The sequence below is a fragment of the Lepidothrix coronata genome, unplaced genomic scaffold (assembly GCF_001604755.1).
Source record: "Lepidothrix coronata isolate B3197 unplaced genomic scaffold, Lepidothrix_coronata-1.0 Scaffold251, whole genome shotgun sequence".
NCBI lineage: Eukaryota > Metazoa > Chordata > Aves > Passeriformes > Pipridae > Lepidothrix > Lepidothrix coronata.
In genome coordinates, this window is record NW_016690431.1 from 537758 (window position 1) to 556241 (window position 18484).

The following is an 18484-nucleotide window of genomic DNA, read 5'->3' on the forward strand; positions in this document are numbered from 1 at the left end:
TCAACTTGGAAAAGAGCACTGATTAAACATATGATTGAAGCCTATAAAAAAAACATGACTAGGAAAGAGAGGATGACCAGAGACTGTTTGACCTCTGGTTCCTTCACTACAAGCTTAAAGTGGGATGCTTTGAAAGAAAGAGGAGATGCTTCTTCACATACCAGACTGGCTGCAGAACTTGCACAGATTACTGAGTGTAAAGTTTACATCTGTTTAGAACAGACTAGATATGGGAAGAAAATCTACCAAGGGTTATTAATACAATTAAAACCATCTGTGACCAGAGAAATTCCTGGATTGCAAAATGCTGGAGGAGAGGAGAGCATTTTCAGGAAGTATCACTATGTCTCTCCTGGTTTTAGACCCTCTCTGGCATATTTGCTTTTGACCCTTGGAGAGAGGCTGTCCAGGGATGGGATGTGGGACTGCTTCAGGACACCATTTGACATAGAGACAATCAAACAGACATACTCTGTATACTCACCCTTTAGTGGCATAAAACATAATAAACCAATTCTATAAAAAATTATGTATGCCAAAAAGTAGTTTCATGGCCTTTGTGGCAATGGGGCTCTGCTTGTGCAGGAAAATCCATTGGCCTTTTCAATGTCCATGGTTTAAATTGCCTGTCTTTACTAGTCAGATCTCTGTGGTGAAACGAGAAAATGGTTATTTCAGAACGGCACTGAAGTCTTCAGTCACCTTAGAGTCATAGCACTGCTGAGTGGGGAGGAAATGTAAATATACATACAAGATAATAATTGGTATTTCAGCCAGCCTATATGCATTTTTCATTAATTCTCAGCATGCTCAATATTCTGTATAAGACCCCCAGTGGCCTCTGGATAACATCCTGTCTGTTATCTCCTCTTTCAGGATACTTATTTTCTTGTGGTTTAAGATTCTCTGCTGATCTTGATTTATATACACTATTTCCCACCAACAGAGGAGCTGCTCTGGTCTATGAGGTTCACACACAGTGTGCTATAATTGATAGAAATTTGCCTCAAACCACAACGTGTCTCTGTTAATTAGTAGGTTTTTCAAAAATTTCTATTGAAGGCTTAACTAACTGTTTGTTTTTATAAACCATGAGATCAGATAACAGATAACAGATGCTGATTTTGCCAATTTTATCCTTCCTGCCATTTGTTACATTGCATATTACTTCTTTCTAAGACCAATCATTGATTCAGCAGCAGAATACTGAGTCCAGTTTTTAACCCTACATTTGCATCATATTAAGGATAGAAATATCTCAAATGCAAAGTAAAATCTCTTTATAGATATCACTAAAATATAAAACCTTCCACTCCAAGCTCTTTACCAATTTCCCAGGAAGAGGCTTATTTTTGAGACACAGTCCTTTTTTTTTCAATTTATGTGAGAAGTTAGATTGCAAGTTCACTCACAGTGAAGACCAAACACCTCTTATTACATGAACCAGAAAACAAATGACTTCAAGAGCTGAACAATCATTCCATGGCTGTACCACACACATAGTGTGGATCATAAATACGTAGACGAAATCCAAAATTTGGAATTTCATGGCAATTACGAAATGGTAACAATTGCATTCTGTCCTGATTTTCAAGTTGTAGTCAAATAAAACAATAGAAATTTACTTTCTGAAGAGTTCCTTCTTCATAGCTTTTTCTCCATAATATACTTTTGGATCAAAGTAGTGGTTTCAGAAATTTCTTAGCTAGAAAGTCTCACACCTGGAAATACATATCCATACCTAAAGAAAGAAATCAAAGCCCAGAGGAAGAAATGACTCTCACTCTGGAGGACAAAGCTAGAGTAAGAGTCATCTCTCTCACCAGCAGAGAGGCATGACCTCAAACCAGAGTAACTCCCAACCTGGCTGTCTCACAGCGTTATCATATGTCAATCTTTTCAGGGTCAGTGACTGGCAATAACATCCTAAGAATTCTCTAGTTTCCTAACTGTCTCTGACACTTATGAATAAATATCTCCTTGTCTAACCTTGCCACATTTATCAAGGATGTGGGCTGCAGGAAAGAAGCATTAAAGCTTTCGGATGCTCAGAAATATATCATATGTGTTAAGTACAGTTCATTAATGAGGTGACCAGCCAGCTGTAATCAAATTTGCTCCTTGCAATATGCTTACAATAAAATCATTAATTCTTTTAAGAATCTCTTATTAGCCAATCTCAAGAACCATCTTCAGACTTCATCTTTCAAACACACCACTTTCAGCACAAAGGGTCTCCTGAGAATACTTTTTTTCTCCATTTCTCTGATAATATCCTTTCCTAGTTCTCCTCCCACTGCTTTGATCTTTACTACATCGAATTGTCATTTCTTCTGCAGGATTCTTACAGGAGTTTTGTAGACCTTTGACAACAGTCTTTTTATTATTATTCCCCTCTACATTTTGTATCCAGGTTACATTATTCATAGCTGCACATTCCACTACCATTCACCAGCTACCATTGATGATTCACAGACTCATGTGTTTATTGCAAACCTGAAACTTGTCCAAACTTTCTGTGGGTGACTGACAATCGGCTCAGTTTCAGTGCCTGAAATCAAACTTCCTTCTTCCCAACAAAACAAAACAAAAAAAAAAGCACAAACCCCGACGAAAGCCAGACAACAATTACACTGGTTTATTCTTCCCTTGTACGTCACGATCTGATATTTTATGCAGCTGGGCAAACGCCTTCATTTTACGATAACGCGCGCAGCAACCGCAGCCAGGGATCCTTCGGGCTCCAGCGCTCTTGGCAGAGGCCGGTGGGTACCGCACGCACCGGGGACCGGCGCCTCGCACCGGCTGCTCCTCCAGGGAAAGTCCCTACGTTTAATTTCTGAACTGCCCTTGGTGCAGGGGACTCGTTCGCTCCGGGAATGCAGCTCTGGGAAGCAAAGCAAGGGATGGGGGGCTCCGGGACGGGCAGCGCGGGGCCGGCGCCGCCCACGCTCCGCCAGCGCCACCTGCCGGCACAGCCCGGGGGCCGGAAAACGGCCTAAACCCCACAAAAACAGAATAAGAAAATAACGAGAAGTGAATATAATTATAATTATAATAAAATAGTGACGATGGTGATAATAAAAATAGTGACCAACAACCCAGAGTCAGACCAGAGCAAGAACTTAATGTCCATGCCCCGTCCCGGCCCCGGCGTGCCCCTGTGCCGAGGAGCGGCGTTGCCATCTTTTCTCTCACTGATGGAATCGAAGTGAACCGTAAAGTCTCTCAGTGTTCCCTCAACCCAGAATTTCTGCGTTAAGCAGTGTTTAAAGCTCAAATAACACCTCTGGCGCAGGGTGTTTCAGCAAAACATCACTGTGAAGCTGGTGAGACACTGAAACACATTGCTCAGATGTTGTGGGTGACTCATCCCTGGATGTGTTCAAGGCCAGGTTGGATGGGGCTCTGAGCAACCTGGTCTAGTGGAAAGTGTCCAGTCCTTGAAGTTCTGTCCAACTCAAACCATTCTATGAAAATCTGTGGCCAAAGGCCCCCATCCTCACACTGTCACAGCCAGAAGAGGGCCAGCTCTGACACTGGAGGGAAATGTAGAAACAACCTGGAAACTTCTACTGGAGAGGGAGAAACAAAGATAAGAAATGAAGCTATTGAAATGGCTAAGAAAATCTCTAATAAAAAAATAAACAAGAAAATGTGGACAGTAACATAGCAAAGTATCATATATGCACACATTCACTCCATAAGCAGTGAAATCAAGACAAATCATTGCTATGTATTTGATTTTTTAAATATATATATAATTACACATGCCAATGTGCTGTAATTGAAATATGGTTTGCAAGTTGCTCAAATAAATAGTTAGAACTTTTCCCTCAAACAGAACAATTCAGCTGTAATGCCTTTATCTTGAAAAGCAAAACGTAATTTTCAATTTTATACATTAACTTTTAATATAGAATGATAATACAATTTATTACATGAATGATACTATGAGTGAAAATAAAATTTAGAATTATTTCCTTTTTTATATATAAAACTGAAAATCCTCAAGTACCAATTCCATTAAGGAACACCAACTTAAAAATCCTTTGATAATTTTAGTTTCAATTTTATTACTCATCTTTTGTGAATTTTTCTCTTCTCTAGGAGGTTTTATTACTATTGGAGTCTCAGTGCAGATTTTACTTGACATCAATTTTTAGGTAAGCATTTCAAGACTTATCCCTGATTTCTCTGCATCTGGTAGGAAAAGATTTTGATTTCTGCATCATGAATAAGCAGCAGTAGCACTTTTCTCTGTTTATCCCTCATACAACAAGCATAGACCACTGATAGAGTAAAACTTATCCAGTCATCCCTTTCATTATTCAGCAGTAATTGCAGCATTTATTTTAGCACTTAAAATTAAACAACCACTGCATCACCCAAATACATAGTCCCATTGGGATTTAAGACCATAATAAGAATTCTGAACATCATCAATGAATGAATTATACTCTTACTGTTATTAAATTTATAGTATTTTTAATAATCATGTCAAGCAATGAAGAGTACATGCATTTTAAGCAGTAGCACTGAGAACACAATGAGTTTAATGTTGCACATTGGGATGATTTTACCCCTGTAAGCCCACAGCAGGACAGCATCCTGGGCAGCACTGTTTGTGCACATTACTTCATTTCTTTCCCAGGCTGGACACTGTGATTTGGTTGAAGTAGTCTGGCAAAGCTCTTTCCACTGTCACCCAGCACCCAACAAGACCCAGAGCCACCAGCTAAAGACAGACCTTCTGCCTGCTTCTGCTGTGAAAAAGAGTTGGAAAAACATGATATTCATACTTTTAACTAACTGAGCCAATTGCAAAATCATTTTGTATAAATTACCATCTGCTGGCAATACAGTTAGCTCAATTGACCCTAACTGAAAATTTGCAACTGGATGTGTTTCTGTGGACAGGGTTGGATGGTTGCTTTTATAATTGATTTTAAGTCAAAGGTTCTCTGCAGAACTGCCACGTGCACAGCACTGCAGCACATCTGGAACATTAGGATAAATTCCAGATACATATCTATATTATCTCTTTTACTAAAGGGATACTAAAAAAAAAAAAAAGAAAAAGCAAAACAGTTGTAAAAGCTACTAGACCTTTAAGTTAAGGCATCATGAAAAACACAAGCAACATCTCCATCTACTAACACAGTTCATTGCAAATGCAGGACTGTGAGATATGAAATCTTAATTTGCACAGGCACTACTATCAGAATTTGGGGAGTAACACATTAGTTGTTTTACAAGCCAACAGATCACATTACTGGCACATTACACTGGCATTTGTTTTACATCTTGGTGGTGAAAAAGGCTAAGGGATTAAATATTGTACCTGTAGCCCAATCAGCCACTTCATACACCATCACGTGGACTTTCTTTTTTCTGAGTTTTCATTTGCAGTGTGAAAAATTTGTGCAAAATTGTTCCTCTCAATATCCTACACATACTTTATCAATGCTGTGATCTATGTATGCATTGTAAACATTAGAAGAAAAATACTTATGAATTAAAATCAAACAATAAATATTGTATCCAGAAAACATTTTTAAAACAAAACTATATGTTAATTGTATGCTAAAACTCCTCTTAATTAAGAACTAAACCAACACATATTAAAAGGCACTTCAACTGATAGTGCATCAGCCAAAATTAGTTGATTACGTGGCTTTAAACAGCAGCGAGGCTGCTCTACTGATCTAAATCTGAATGCTGAACTGCTGAACCCATTTTCTAGGATAAATTTAGCTGTTCTTTCGTGTTCCACTTTCCTTTGGTACTTGGATGCAGTGTATAATTATACCAGTGCAGTTAGATAGCACTTTCCATCTGAATGTCTCAACACGCTTTTCAGATTTAATTACTCTGGGCTTGGAAACCCTTAATGACGTAGATACTAATAGTCAAATTTAATAGAGAAGTAAACAGAGTCAATGAAAAGGGGAGTACCCAGCAAAGTACTGAAATGAAGCCTCAGTCTCCTGAAATCTATTTTTTGTTGCCACTTTGCTTTTGGAGACATATGAAATCAAGATGCTCTTCAAGTTTAGCTTCTGGACATACTAGGAAATACCTTGCTTTTGGCAATGGTAAGTGGCTTGACACTGACTTTACTTGTAAACCCTAGTAAAATCCAGACACTAAATAATTCCTCATTGTCCTTGCAAGTATTTTAACCCATTTACATTCCCAGTGGATCTCTAACAAGTAAGTCCAGGCCTGGGAAAAGGCACAGTGGCATCCTTCCCACTCCTTCTAAACAGTCAGCATTGCTTGGTACTAGGAGTTAAGCACTTACACAGAACATGAGGCCAAGCTCCATCTTTTGTCAGCATGAGAGTAAACTCACACCGTGCACTTTTGTGGACAGTGTCCTTTCATTTCACTTTATATCTTTCCTTTTCAAGCTATTTTTCTTAGCAGAAAATAGACAAAATTAGGGTGTTTTTCTGAAATCTAGTAAAGTCCCTTTAGCATTAGTTCTTGGCTGTAAATGCCAAATGAGATACTTATATAATAAAAAAAGGTTTTATACATACATTCTCAAACTATTTCACCAAGTAAACAAACAATATACTTGAGAGACTGTAAATCTCACTGGTTTTGCTCAAATTTCCTTATCAGCTGGCTACCTTGGAGTTTGAATGTAAGGGAAAATAAACCCCACATGCTCATTTTTACACATGATATTTTACCTCATTTTTTACCCTAGAGAATTCCTAAAATGTAACATAAACTTAAGAAATGGAGAACCCCTATCTGCTCAGCCCTAACAGCTGAGGACAACACCTTGCACTGTGTTAGCACCTTGGTTTATTGGGAGGACTGAAAATTGCATCTCTGGCACCTGGAGCCTTGACACTGGCTAGTCAAGATCAGGAAGCCGGTTTGATTTTCAGATCTGTTTTTCTGGGCTGTGGGACTTTCATTCAGAGAACATGGCTCAAATGCAGAATAGATGCTGTCCATAACAGCCATGCCCAAGCTAAGAGATGAACTGAACACACTGGCAGCTATTAATGCTACACACTGCTTGTGTTAACAAGCCCAGCTCAAAGGCAGAGCTTATTAGGTGGAATCCAGGAACATGAAAAGAAAGGATAGCTGCATAGCTATGTGCTGTATTAAGTGATAAATCAGCCATGCAGAAAGAGAGCAGAGAGGTAAAATGCTTACTAGCATTTCCCTTGCCTATCTAGGTTACTATAAAGTATTCACTACTTATTTGTCGGCCAAAGCTCTAATTCTTTTTTAATGCCTAGGAACACATAATGAAGTAAAACAGCTAATTGATTGCTAACATATGAGTGGCACCATGTGTTGCTCATGTGTACCTATATCGTTCTTGGATACTACTTACAAAGAAGTAAATGCAATGCAAGAAAAAGGAATCCAGAACACATCCCCCTGCTCACCCTGAACAGCACTTGCCTCTTTAAACTATCTTGCGTTTTTCAAGCAGTGTGGGCTGTCACCAACACAGAACGCATAGAGGTCATACAACTGGAAGGATTCAGAGGCACAGAAGAATAGAATTGCAAGGAGAATGTCTCCATGGCAGTTATATTCCTCCAGCATGTGTTTCCACAATGCAGGAATGCTAACTCCTCCTCCTTGAGTACAACCATACAATGAGGGTGTACTTGTTTACAGGATCAATTGCATCCTGATGTTCTCAGACAAGCCCAACCAGCTACTTCCTCTAGCTCACGGTTCTAGTTAAGAGTAGGGGTAGCTCAGAAGAGAAAGCATCGATTCCCCACAGACATTGCTAAGGTTGTGAAAAAAATGTAATCTAAGAAGACCCTTGTAGTGATTATACAGTCATTGTTCCAGGTCTGGCTTTCTCTTTGCTATTATTGTTTCTATCAAGTGCAGATGGTTAACTACCAATTGTTTGGATCCCTGGATTATCATTTCAAATCCTGAATATAATATCATTGCAGGAATACATGAAGAGATATAAGAAAACTGAGTATACTTATAGATGCCCTTAATTCAATAGCACTCAGCTTATCCTTTGAATTTTGTTGGGCATGTATACCTATAATGTTCCTCCCTTATAGCCATGCAAGTAATTGTTAGTGACAAAGATTAATCTTATTACTGGCTTCCTTCATGTTAGGATGAAGAAGCATTGGGAGATATACAGAATGTTTAATGATGCATGTGGCATGAAAGGGAAACTATGTAATTTACTGGGAAAGACACCAAAGGAAAGAGAGATCAAGCGACACATCACTGCTCCTCTTTCAAGAAAAAAAAAAGGAAGAATAATTTTTATTTTTTTTTTTAATTTCCTGGTGCACAGTTCATCTCCCAACTAAAAATTCTGCAGTAGAAAAATTGGCATTGTTCTAAAATATGTGCTTGAATAGTGAGAGTAATATAAAACAACATAAACTTACATTCTTTTTGCATTCTGGTATCCCATATTTGAGAGTGAGGTATAGTTTGCTACAAGCATAGCTCATGGATCAAACGTTGTTAGCAGCAGTTTGTGCAAACTGAACATGTTTCAGGACCAGTGAACATTATCTATAAAAAGGATGTGAGGTAGATACTGCTATATCTCAAACTGTTCACACACTTCTGAGTGCTAAAGATACTTGTGAGTGCAAAGAGGACATTCAACATTTAATAATATGGGGGTAGAAACAAAACCAGTCTGAACCCTGCATGAAGTCCAGAATGGAATTAGCTATGGAAACCATGGTGAAAGTAAGCTGCTACCTGAGCTGTCCTGCAGAACTCTGCCCTCACACTCTGCAAAATGAGCTGCAGGACCCAGGGAAACTTCCTAAGCATCCCTCAAGCCTGCCCAATTAGACCAGTCTGCAAGGACTGTAACAGAGTGTCTCATCTTTTAAAGGAGGGAACAGAACCTCAGGTAGTATAAATTACTCTTGTCACTTCAATTCCACTGCCTACTTAAACCAATTTACACCGTTTGCCTTAGTGAGCAAAGGAGAAATTGGCCTGGGAACAGGTATTATGCTGTATTTGCAGATTAAAACCTCTTCTTCTCATGACAGAACTGGGCTTGTAATATGTAACACATTTTGTCTCTGATCTAGCTTAGACAGTTTGTGACAGATGTGTTTTTTAAATATGTAATAACACTATTCACTGTGAAAACTATATAAGCAACCTTCACAGAGTTAGGAGACAACAGATATTTCCTGTCCTAAGTAACAGTTTTGTTTAAATACAGTATTTCCTTGGCAAAATGAGAATCTTTTAAGTATTCACTTCAAAGTAATTAATACTAGAGTTATACATTTAGAAATGGAGTAAATGGAAATTTCCACTGTGAAGAAGTCATGTCTTCTAATGCCCACTCAATACTATTTCTGATAGTACCCACTACGTATCTGTAGAAGCCATCTTATTCAAGCATTAAGTCATGTTTGCTAGGATAAGTGTGATGAAGTGTTATCACAAGTATAACATCTACTTTCTGGATTATTAACTTCTGTGAGCTCAAAGTATTTGTTTTTAAAGAAAAAAAAGGCAAATTAAAACAAATTGAAAAGGCAAAGAAGGTATTTCCAAATGCTTTGAATTTAGAATAAAACACTGACTGCTTTTCCAATATAAAGTCAATGTGTTAGCATTATCACAGGCTAATTATATTATGGACATACCACAGTGTGATTTGTTTTTTTTCTTCCTCTTTTGTTATTGACATACAAGCTTTCTTTCCCTCATAGATTTGATAAACTTTTCCTGGAGACATTTTTCTCCCTATGCCTGCACTGAACATCACTATGACTCCACAGCAGTGAAGTAACTGATATAGTGACTATAGTAACTGATAGAGTGACTATTGTAAAGAGTTCGTTGTCATGTTAGATTTCATTTCAGAGTCGACCTCAAGTAGTTTCTGTGCTGAGATGCTTTGTGTGTCCACAGTTACAGCTAGGCATGAGTATTTAGAAATGCTGATAAACAGGCACCTTATGTAAACAAAAGGCAAAGCACTTTGTACAGACTTTGTACTGATACTAATCCTTTCCATTACTGTGCTACAGAGTTTGAAGCCAGAAGGGACCACCTAAGTCATGCAAAGGATTGAAAAGAGTTGAAGGGGAGCAAATGAAGAGAGAAATACACACCTGGATGCAAAGTATCATCAACAGTGTCTCAGAGCTGACATGCCCAGAAACCTAATGCCAGAGGCTGGGGAAAGGCAGGGAGACAGCTACTGCACAGTGCAGACACCTTTTGTTAGCTGGAATGGTAATGCTGCAGCATTCCCTCTTCCTGGACTGACACAGAAATGCACATTTTCACTGCATATGCAGTGCATAAACCACCATTTTAACATATAATGTAGAAGTTTCCCATACGTTAGTCCCATATTTATATACTGCCTGAAATTCGCAAATATTTCTTGTGTTATATATACCAGTGTTGTATATTTTATCAAACTATCAGATGTTGAACTGCCTTAACTTCTACAACCTTTGTGAAGACCCTCCTTTTCTGGACACAGTTCCTACTCTCCACTTCATCTTTTTCTCCTGGAGGAACACATTTATATTGGGCCATATTGACTCCAAAAAACCACACTAGATCCAGTCTGAAGTAAAACCTTTAAATTGCAGATATTGTACATAGGGTAACAGTTAACTTCAGTCTGCTCATCTGCTTCTAGTGCACCTTCAGCAACTGAATACAGGATCATGATCTCCATTTCTGGATGACTGGAGAACTGGTATTAGGTTCACCAAGTCAATTTGTTCATTTTTATGAATCACAAAAAGAAGAAAGTAGAGGGTCCAGCAGAGGACTATGAAGCTGATCAGAGGACTGAAGAATCTCTCTCATGAGCAAAGGCTGAGGGAACTGGGCTTGTTCAGCCTGGCAAAGAGACAGAGGGGATCTGATCAGTACATATATAGGTGTCTTAAGACTGGGTGTCAAGAGGATGGGGCCAGACTCTTCAGAGGTGCCACAGGTTACAACAGGACAAGGGGCAAAGGGCACAAACTGAAACACAGGAAGTTCAACCTAAACGTAGGGAAAAAATTCTTTACTCTCAGGGTGACAAGCTGCCCAGAGAGGTTGTGGAGTCTTTTTTCTGGAAATGTTAAAAACCCACCTGGACACAACCCTGTGCAACCTGCTCTGGGTGAACCTGCTTTAGCAGGAGTTGGACTAGATGATCTCCATATGCCCCTCCCAAACCCCTCCCAACCCCAACCATTCTGTGACTGTGATTACGTGAAAGTGATTAAGTTGATGAGAATGTTGAATCAATTAAAGTATCTCAGAAATCTAAAGAATCTCAGAAATTATCCTTCTACTGGTACTACACATTACTGAGGCTCAGTTGTTGAGTGTCTATACAAATAAAGGTCTCCAGAGTTATTATTCTTGATATAGTAATTACAACTTAGAGAGGTTAGAAAACAATTTATAGGCTTTAAGGAGCATATGATAGCAAAGAAAAAGTAATTTTATTTTAAAAACCTAGAAGATAGAGAGTAATAGCTGCTGTTTTGATCTGTTAATTTATTCTACCTATCTAAAGCAGGAATTTTATCTTTAACTTACATCAATCCTTCCTACACACATTCACCATGAAAACTTAACAAGAAAATTAATTGAACTGGAACATGCAGACAAATTAAAAAGAATCACTAAATTCACTACAGTGGCTGATGAGGCCATCATCAATAGAAGATACTAATGAAGAAATATTTCTTGCAAAAATATCCATCATCCTGAAATTGCTCTGGAATAAAAGAAACACTGGTGGTTTTCTTCTGAACCATTTATTTCTAATTTCAACAAGCTTGAAAAAAAAAAAAGATTTTCCTGCTTCTTTCCAATAAAAGTGATTATTCAAAAGGAAGAGCAAAATTGGACACTACAAAGGCGTACTTGAGGCAAAGCAGTCTTTTACCACATCTAGTACTTTGATATACCTGCCTCATTCAGGCTAAAATGTAGTAAAGTTACCAGATCCTCAGTGCTAGAAAAGAAGATGAAAAAAAATTACAACACTTATAATTTGAAGCTGATGCAATAAATTCAAGTAGCTTTACTTTGAGGCTTCATATTGCCAAAAAACCAGAAAAATAAATAAAAATAGCATCCTCATTAATGGTCTGGATCGTTTACTCATGTCTTTACAGTTGAAGGCACTTTTGCTGTTCTCTCTTGTAGGGAAGTGGGACCAGATCCATCCCCTGCCAGTAACAACAGCTCACGAGAACTCAGCAGTTGTGTCCAGCAGCATCCTTAATACCTCACCAGGTACGTGGGGAAAATAAAATACACAGAAATAGTAAATCCCAACCCTCCTTGAGGCAATTACTTCCCAGGTGAACACATTTTACTTCCAAGATATTTTCCTTATGGTCAGTTTGGATCCTCACTGCTGTGATTCCACTCCCCTTGCTCGGGTCGGCCCATGGTGTTACCCTGAACACACATCAGTCATTTTCACATGTGCACCACAGCACTTTCCAACACCTTAACTCCTCCCTGAAAATATATTTTACCTCTGGTACTTTGTATACATTTTTTAAACCTCTGCTCCGAAATCAACATGATTTTGTAATGTTGTTTCTGTTGTTATTATTATTATTATTGAAATCTTTCTCAGCAGTGCTTTACTTCTTCCTACACTGTAATTCAGAATATTAATAATTTCCTTTATCAACCTGCATTTTACTGAGCTGAATCTCTTCTTTTTTCTTTCTTTTGGTTTTTCCTTTTTATTTATTTACTGGTTTTGTTCAGTGAAGCCTCTCTCTGCCCCTCTGTGGTTTTGTACCTTCAATGGTATTTGAAACCAAACTTAGTATCCTACGCAAATTTAATGAACATTCTGACTGTCTCCTTCCAGATCATTAAAGATGATGTTAATCGAGGCCAAACTTCAAATCTGCCCAGTGATACTTCATTAGACACTTCTTCACAGTTTAATATAACTGGTCAAATTTATTCTTGTTATTAAAAAAGGATAATTTCAATGAATTTAAAAACTCGCATCAATGTATGGAAGCAATGACTTTGGCCCATTGCCCTGTGTCTTTAGCCTGTATTTGCAGCCAAGTACTCAATTTACAACATTTCCCATTCAAACATAACCTGAGCCCCACATGATGCTCTCCTATTTAAGAGCCTTGATGGTTTTTGCTTTATAAACTGACTCAACACCTTTAACTGTAACCTCAAGGCCCTTCTAAAGCCCTGCAGTCACGAGAGCCAGCACAGCTTTATGATGGGTCCCATCTCCTTCCTCCAGTTCAGCCCATTGTCTGAAAGTTTCATATGATGCCTCCTGCTTTTCCCAATGGAACAAACAGGCTGGTCTTATCCCATTTGTAGTGTGCACAGATGCTGGATGGATGTGGCCTCTCAAGCAAGCAGTTAGAAGGGACCTACTGCTTTGGAATTAGCATGTATTGCAAAGATCAAGTGAGGTGCAAAATGTAGTGGGAGAAGATGGCAATATATTCTAAGTTCGGAAAACAAATCTTCAAGGTCCCTCCCAACCCAAACCATTCTACGGTTCTGTGGTTCACAGTCTTTCTCCTCACTTCTGCCCATGTACTGCTTTTCACTTTACTTCTTTGATGACTATAAATTATGTACTCCAGGCCAAACACTAAAGACCAGTAGTGTCAAGAGAACAAAAGACAATGACATAGGTCTCTTTCCTTTTCCTTCAAGAAAAGCATTTTGTCCATTGTCAACATGGTAATGCACAAAGCATGCCAGGGCAGCAAATGGAGCTTTCACAGAAACAGTGGATAATTTTTTCATGTCCATGATCATAAGGGAAAATGGTTATTCAATATGAAGTGAAATACAGAGTAGATTTGCAGATGGAAGAACCAGCTGTAGTTCTGAGCAGTCATGGTATCTGTTTGAATTAAAAGCAGTGAAGTTCTAAAGTGCAGAGAGTTCCACTAACCACCAATTAAATAGTTCTGCTAGAGGGAAAAGGAAAATGAGGAATGAAATATAAAACATCACCCATGCCCTTTGTTACACAGAGACATTCATTTCTTGTACAATGAAAAGAGATCTATCTCAGTGCAAAGCCGCTGTCCAGCCCATTTGCAATTATTTTGTGGCTTCTTTTGTAAATACAAAAAGGAGTAGCTTTTTTGGGGAAAAACGCCCTTTCACAAAGTCTATAAGCTTCCTGTACATACCATGGGAGCTGCATCTCTTTTGTAATAGTTTACAACCTGTGTCACTAAAGGAAGCTTTAAGTGCCAAGTAAAGTAAATTCCTTTTGTTAACCCATTTCCCGAGGAGTTTCACACTTAGCTTCAATGCTCGAGGCCTTCGATTTCCTGCACATCAATTTTTGGACTGGTCTGTTAGTAGCACAGCAACCCTTCACCCCCTCAGATCCACAACTAATTGCTTGGAGCCAATACAGAGATACATTTACATTATTTTTCTATCTCATTTCTAATATTTTTAATATTTTTGTCCTCTATGTTAATGAGTTCAGGGTTGGCCCCTAAACACTTAGCCTTGTATTTCCCAGTCAAATTAACTACCAATTAGTGATAATTGGATCTGGCAATATTTTTGTTGATGGACACAAATGTACTGTGAGACAGAATGAGAGTACTAATTAAATTTATATAGGTCATTTCTGCCTGCCAGTTTTTCTTTGAACTCTAGATGTGTCCACATTATTCTTACCTCAAATTAGATTGGTCAGAACCTATTTATTCTCAAATGTAAAACTGGACAGTACAGTTAAAAGTGCTTTAGTTAAATGTGAACAAATATTGACTTTGTACATGTGGGTGGTCCATTGTTGGGTGGAATCTCTTTTTTTTTTTGGACATCTATTCAGCAAGTCAGTGCTTAAGGATGGAACTACCTGAGTCTGTTTCCAGGGCCTTTCATTTCTCAGTTCCTCTGCAGGCTGCTGCAGCATTTGAACTGCAAAGACTTCAAGGTTTAAATCAAACTAAATAGTGAGAAGGGAAAAAAGCTTTAATTGCTAGTTTGAGAGATTCTATACAAACATTTCTACTGGGCTTTCAAAAGCTAAACAAACCCCTAAAATTTAAACACTTTTAACAGTTATTGTGCTTTTGCTTAACACAAGCGAAAGAATGAACGTACCAGACCTCAGAGACCCCAAAATACTTTTTAAAAAGACTAAAATGTAGCCTGTCATTTTTCACTGAGAAATTTTAGAAGCTGTTTTAAGAGGATATACCCCTAGTTCTGGGGAGTTCTTGCTATTAGTATATTTTACATGTGTTTCTCCAATGTGAAGTTGTTCCTCCCTAGTTAAATTCTAAATCAGGAGGCCTTTCCAGGCTCTTGATGTATTTTTTTTCTTTCAGTGAAACATTAAAGTCTTTCTTAGGACAACAGAGTTGAAACAGTCTTTCAAACCTTTTCAGCAATCAAATTGAAGGTAATTTTCACCTTTTTAATCAGGCTACCAATAAAGGTCATGAAAGAATCCTAGCAAAAAGTAAATTTTATTTATTATTTTTAATAAAATCAATTAAAAATCAAAAACCATATTAATGTCATTAAGATTTTAGCTGATTACTGAGTTTTGCCCTAATATTGTGCAACCTGGAAAATATATGCCCAAAAAGGCTTTATAGACTCCAATTATGAATTTACTTTCAAAAAGTAGAAGTGACTCTGCTAGCTGCCACGGAAGTTAACACCATAACCACAATAAAATGCAATAAAAATGTTATTATCTATATGATAATTTATTGGATGTCATATCTTTTTCTCTTCAGCCATTTCGATAAGTGACTTCTTTCTGGAAGTAAATAGCCTTAATATTGGAAGTCTGACAACTATCATCATACTTTAACACTCTCTAGAATGAAAGAATAAAATCTCATGCTTGTAAGTCAAAGAACAGGTATGTGAAATAGTAATTCAATATAAAGGTTGAGAATTTTTTAATTATTTTGAACTGTGAGAATCTATTTCAATTCTGCTTTTATATTTGGTAGAGGATAAGGAAATGTGCAAGTCCTTGATTTCCTCTGCAGTGAATTCCACTTTGTCACTTCAGAGGTCCAAGTGACACCATCATGATGAGGATGGGCCAGAACCTCGACCATGAAATTTCCCAGTAGAAAAAAAAAATACTTGATAAAAACTGGTTGGGTTTTTTTTTTTGTTTGGTTTTTCTTTGTTTGTTTGTTTTTTCTGTAAGTGGTGATTTTGTTCGGGCAAAAATAGGAAAATCTGAAAGTGATTCATTTCACTTGTCCTTTCTTTTACTACTGTATAAAAGTTTCATTGTCCTTTATTTTTAACTTTTGACATCAAATATATATATATTACATGTGAGGTTCTGAAAATTTATTTTCATTCACAGGAAGTTTTAAAGGCTTAGAAACTCTGTGAATGAAATACACATGTAAAGATCTTGATTTCTTAGCAACTTTAACAAGGATATAGGCATAGAGTTAGGTGACAGTCAACTCTACAGTTTTCTCCTGCTCCTCCTCCAGGAAAACTGGATTTGTATTTTGCTGTTCCTTCAGTGACTATATGGAGCTGACAAAGTAATTTGATTTGTTTAAGAACATCTATCAACAGAGATGATGGAGTCACAGATAAACTATAACAACACCCTACAGAATTTACAATGCAAACTGATGTGCATGAATCACAGAAGATACGAAGTGCAGCAAAACAATTGTTGAGTGATGAAAATGTAATCGATGTTTTGCTTTAATTAATTTAAAGCTTTTTATGTCGTGTCATTCATGCTTTCCCTGGCAAAAAAAAAATTCAAGTGCCCAAATTTTCTTTTTCTGTTTCCTTTTTTTCTTAGAAAAAAAAAGTCTTTCCTGATATACTGTTCATTATTTATGTGTTACAACATGCATGGCTAAATCAGCCTGTACTCAGCAAAAAACAGTATAAGAAAGAAGAAAGTGGGGATTTTTGTTTGTTTATTTGTTAATTTTAAACATATAAGATTTTAGTTCTATACATATATCATTTATACATCTGTATTAAACTCCTGGATGAAACCCAGTCCACCCACATTTCAGATTCTGCTTCACTGTAACTTTGTAAATCTGTACTTACTAGGATGGGACAGGAGATCTGGCCAACCTAACATTTCTGCCAGAAGTCATTCCACACACAAACAAAAAGAGATGGGCAGCCAAAGACCTCTTGAAGGAAATCCACCTTTATGGAATGTTAATTCCTTGATACACTGTCTGCACTGTCATCTCTAGAGAGCTGAACATTTTACTCGTAGGAACTGTGCTTGCCTGCACTGAGAGTATGCCTCCCTGCTCATTTGGGATGCAGCCTGCTCAGTGATCTTTAGAAGGACAAACCCAGATATCCCATGACTGCCCCATCCTACTGTTTATGGTTTACCTCAAGTAAAGGCACTTTCTAGTCCTGTTCTTGTGGGTGGGAACAGTCACAGTCATACATCCAGGAGACATGGGGCAAAGCAAATACAGTCAAACTAGAACCCATTTTTAACCTAGCAATTATGCTAAGCATCCAGGTGGAAAGACAAAGCTCTGGACCAGAAGGAATCCCACACTTTTTTTGGTTTGTTATCCAACCTAATGAGAGATACTGAATCTCCTTAAAAGCCTTCCATAACTTGTTTTTGTTGGCAACAATCATCCATGATTGTTGAAAATAATCATCCATGCCAGGAAAGGTTGTGGAGTCTCCATTGTTGGAGATATTCAGAAGCCATCTGGCCATGGTCCTGGTCAATTGGCTCTAGGTGGCCCTGCTTGATCAGGGAGGTTGGACCAGATAATCTCCAGAGGTCACTTCCAATGCCAGCCATTCTATGCTTCTGTGATATCCCCTGGGATGTACATGTCCATCGTACTAATGGATTAGTTGATTACATCAAAAGGGAGAGAACTTAGTTCATGAATACCAAACTCCTTAGCACAGTCTTGATGAGTTCCCTACAAACAAGGTCCAGATGCCTTCAGTTAGTGCAGGAAAACCTTGGGAAATTAAAAATTTATTTCCTAGGAAAAAGACCTATAAAAATGAGAGGCAATAGCATGTTACTTTACTGTTTTCATTCTGAAGGATCACAAAGTTTTCAAAAAATAGACAAAAATCTGAAAACAAAGCACAGCAAAACAGATGTCACTGCAAAATTAAGGCTCCACAAGCAAATACCCAAAAGTACTAAAATGCAAACCTAAGTATAAGCATGTCACTTTACAACCACCCTCAGTGAATACCTCTGATGCATAATACATTTTCACTCAACACTTAATTAGCTGTTGGAACTCATTGCACCAAATTAACATTGAATTAAAACCTTGGCATAATTCCAAAACATATCGGGCATTCCTGTGTAAGTATTGACATGGTCTATTCAGCAGCAATATCCCACTAAAGCATCCTGGAAAATATTATTATTCTTCCAGCGTATGAAAATCCAAACATAGTGCAAACTAAAAGGCCTCACCCAAAGTCAAACAGGAAA

General features: G+C 37.8%; 1 protein-coding gene and 1 long non-coding RNA gene across 5 annotated transcripts in view; one reads left to right on the forward strand and one right to left on the reverse strand.

Moving 5' to 3' along the window:
- The window catches only part of CACNA2D1 (calcium voltage-gated channel auxiliary subunit alpha2delta 1), a 379624-nt gene that overhangs the window by 248316 nt on the left and 112824 nt on the right, over positions 1-18484 (reverse strand). The gene's annotated exons all lie outside the window — the stretch shown is intronic.
- LOC108507325 lies at positions 2719-16785 on the forward strand. The gene is made up of 5 exons (XR_001878082.1): positions 2719-2765; positions 4111-4166; positions 12187-12276; positions 15771-15898; positions 16500-16785. It is a non-coding gene; the product is annotated as an uncharacterized LOC108507325 (long non-coding RNA).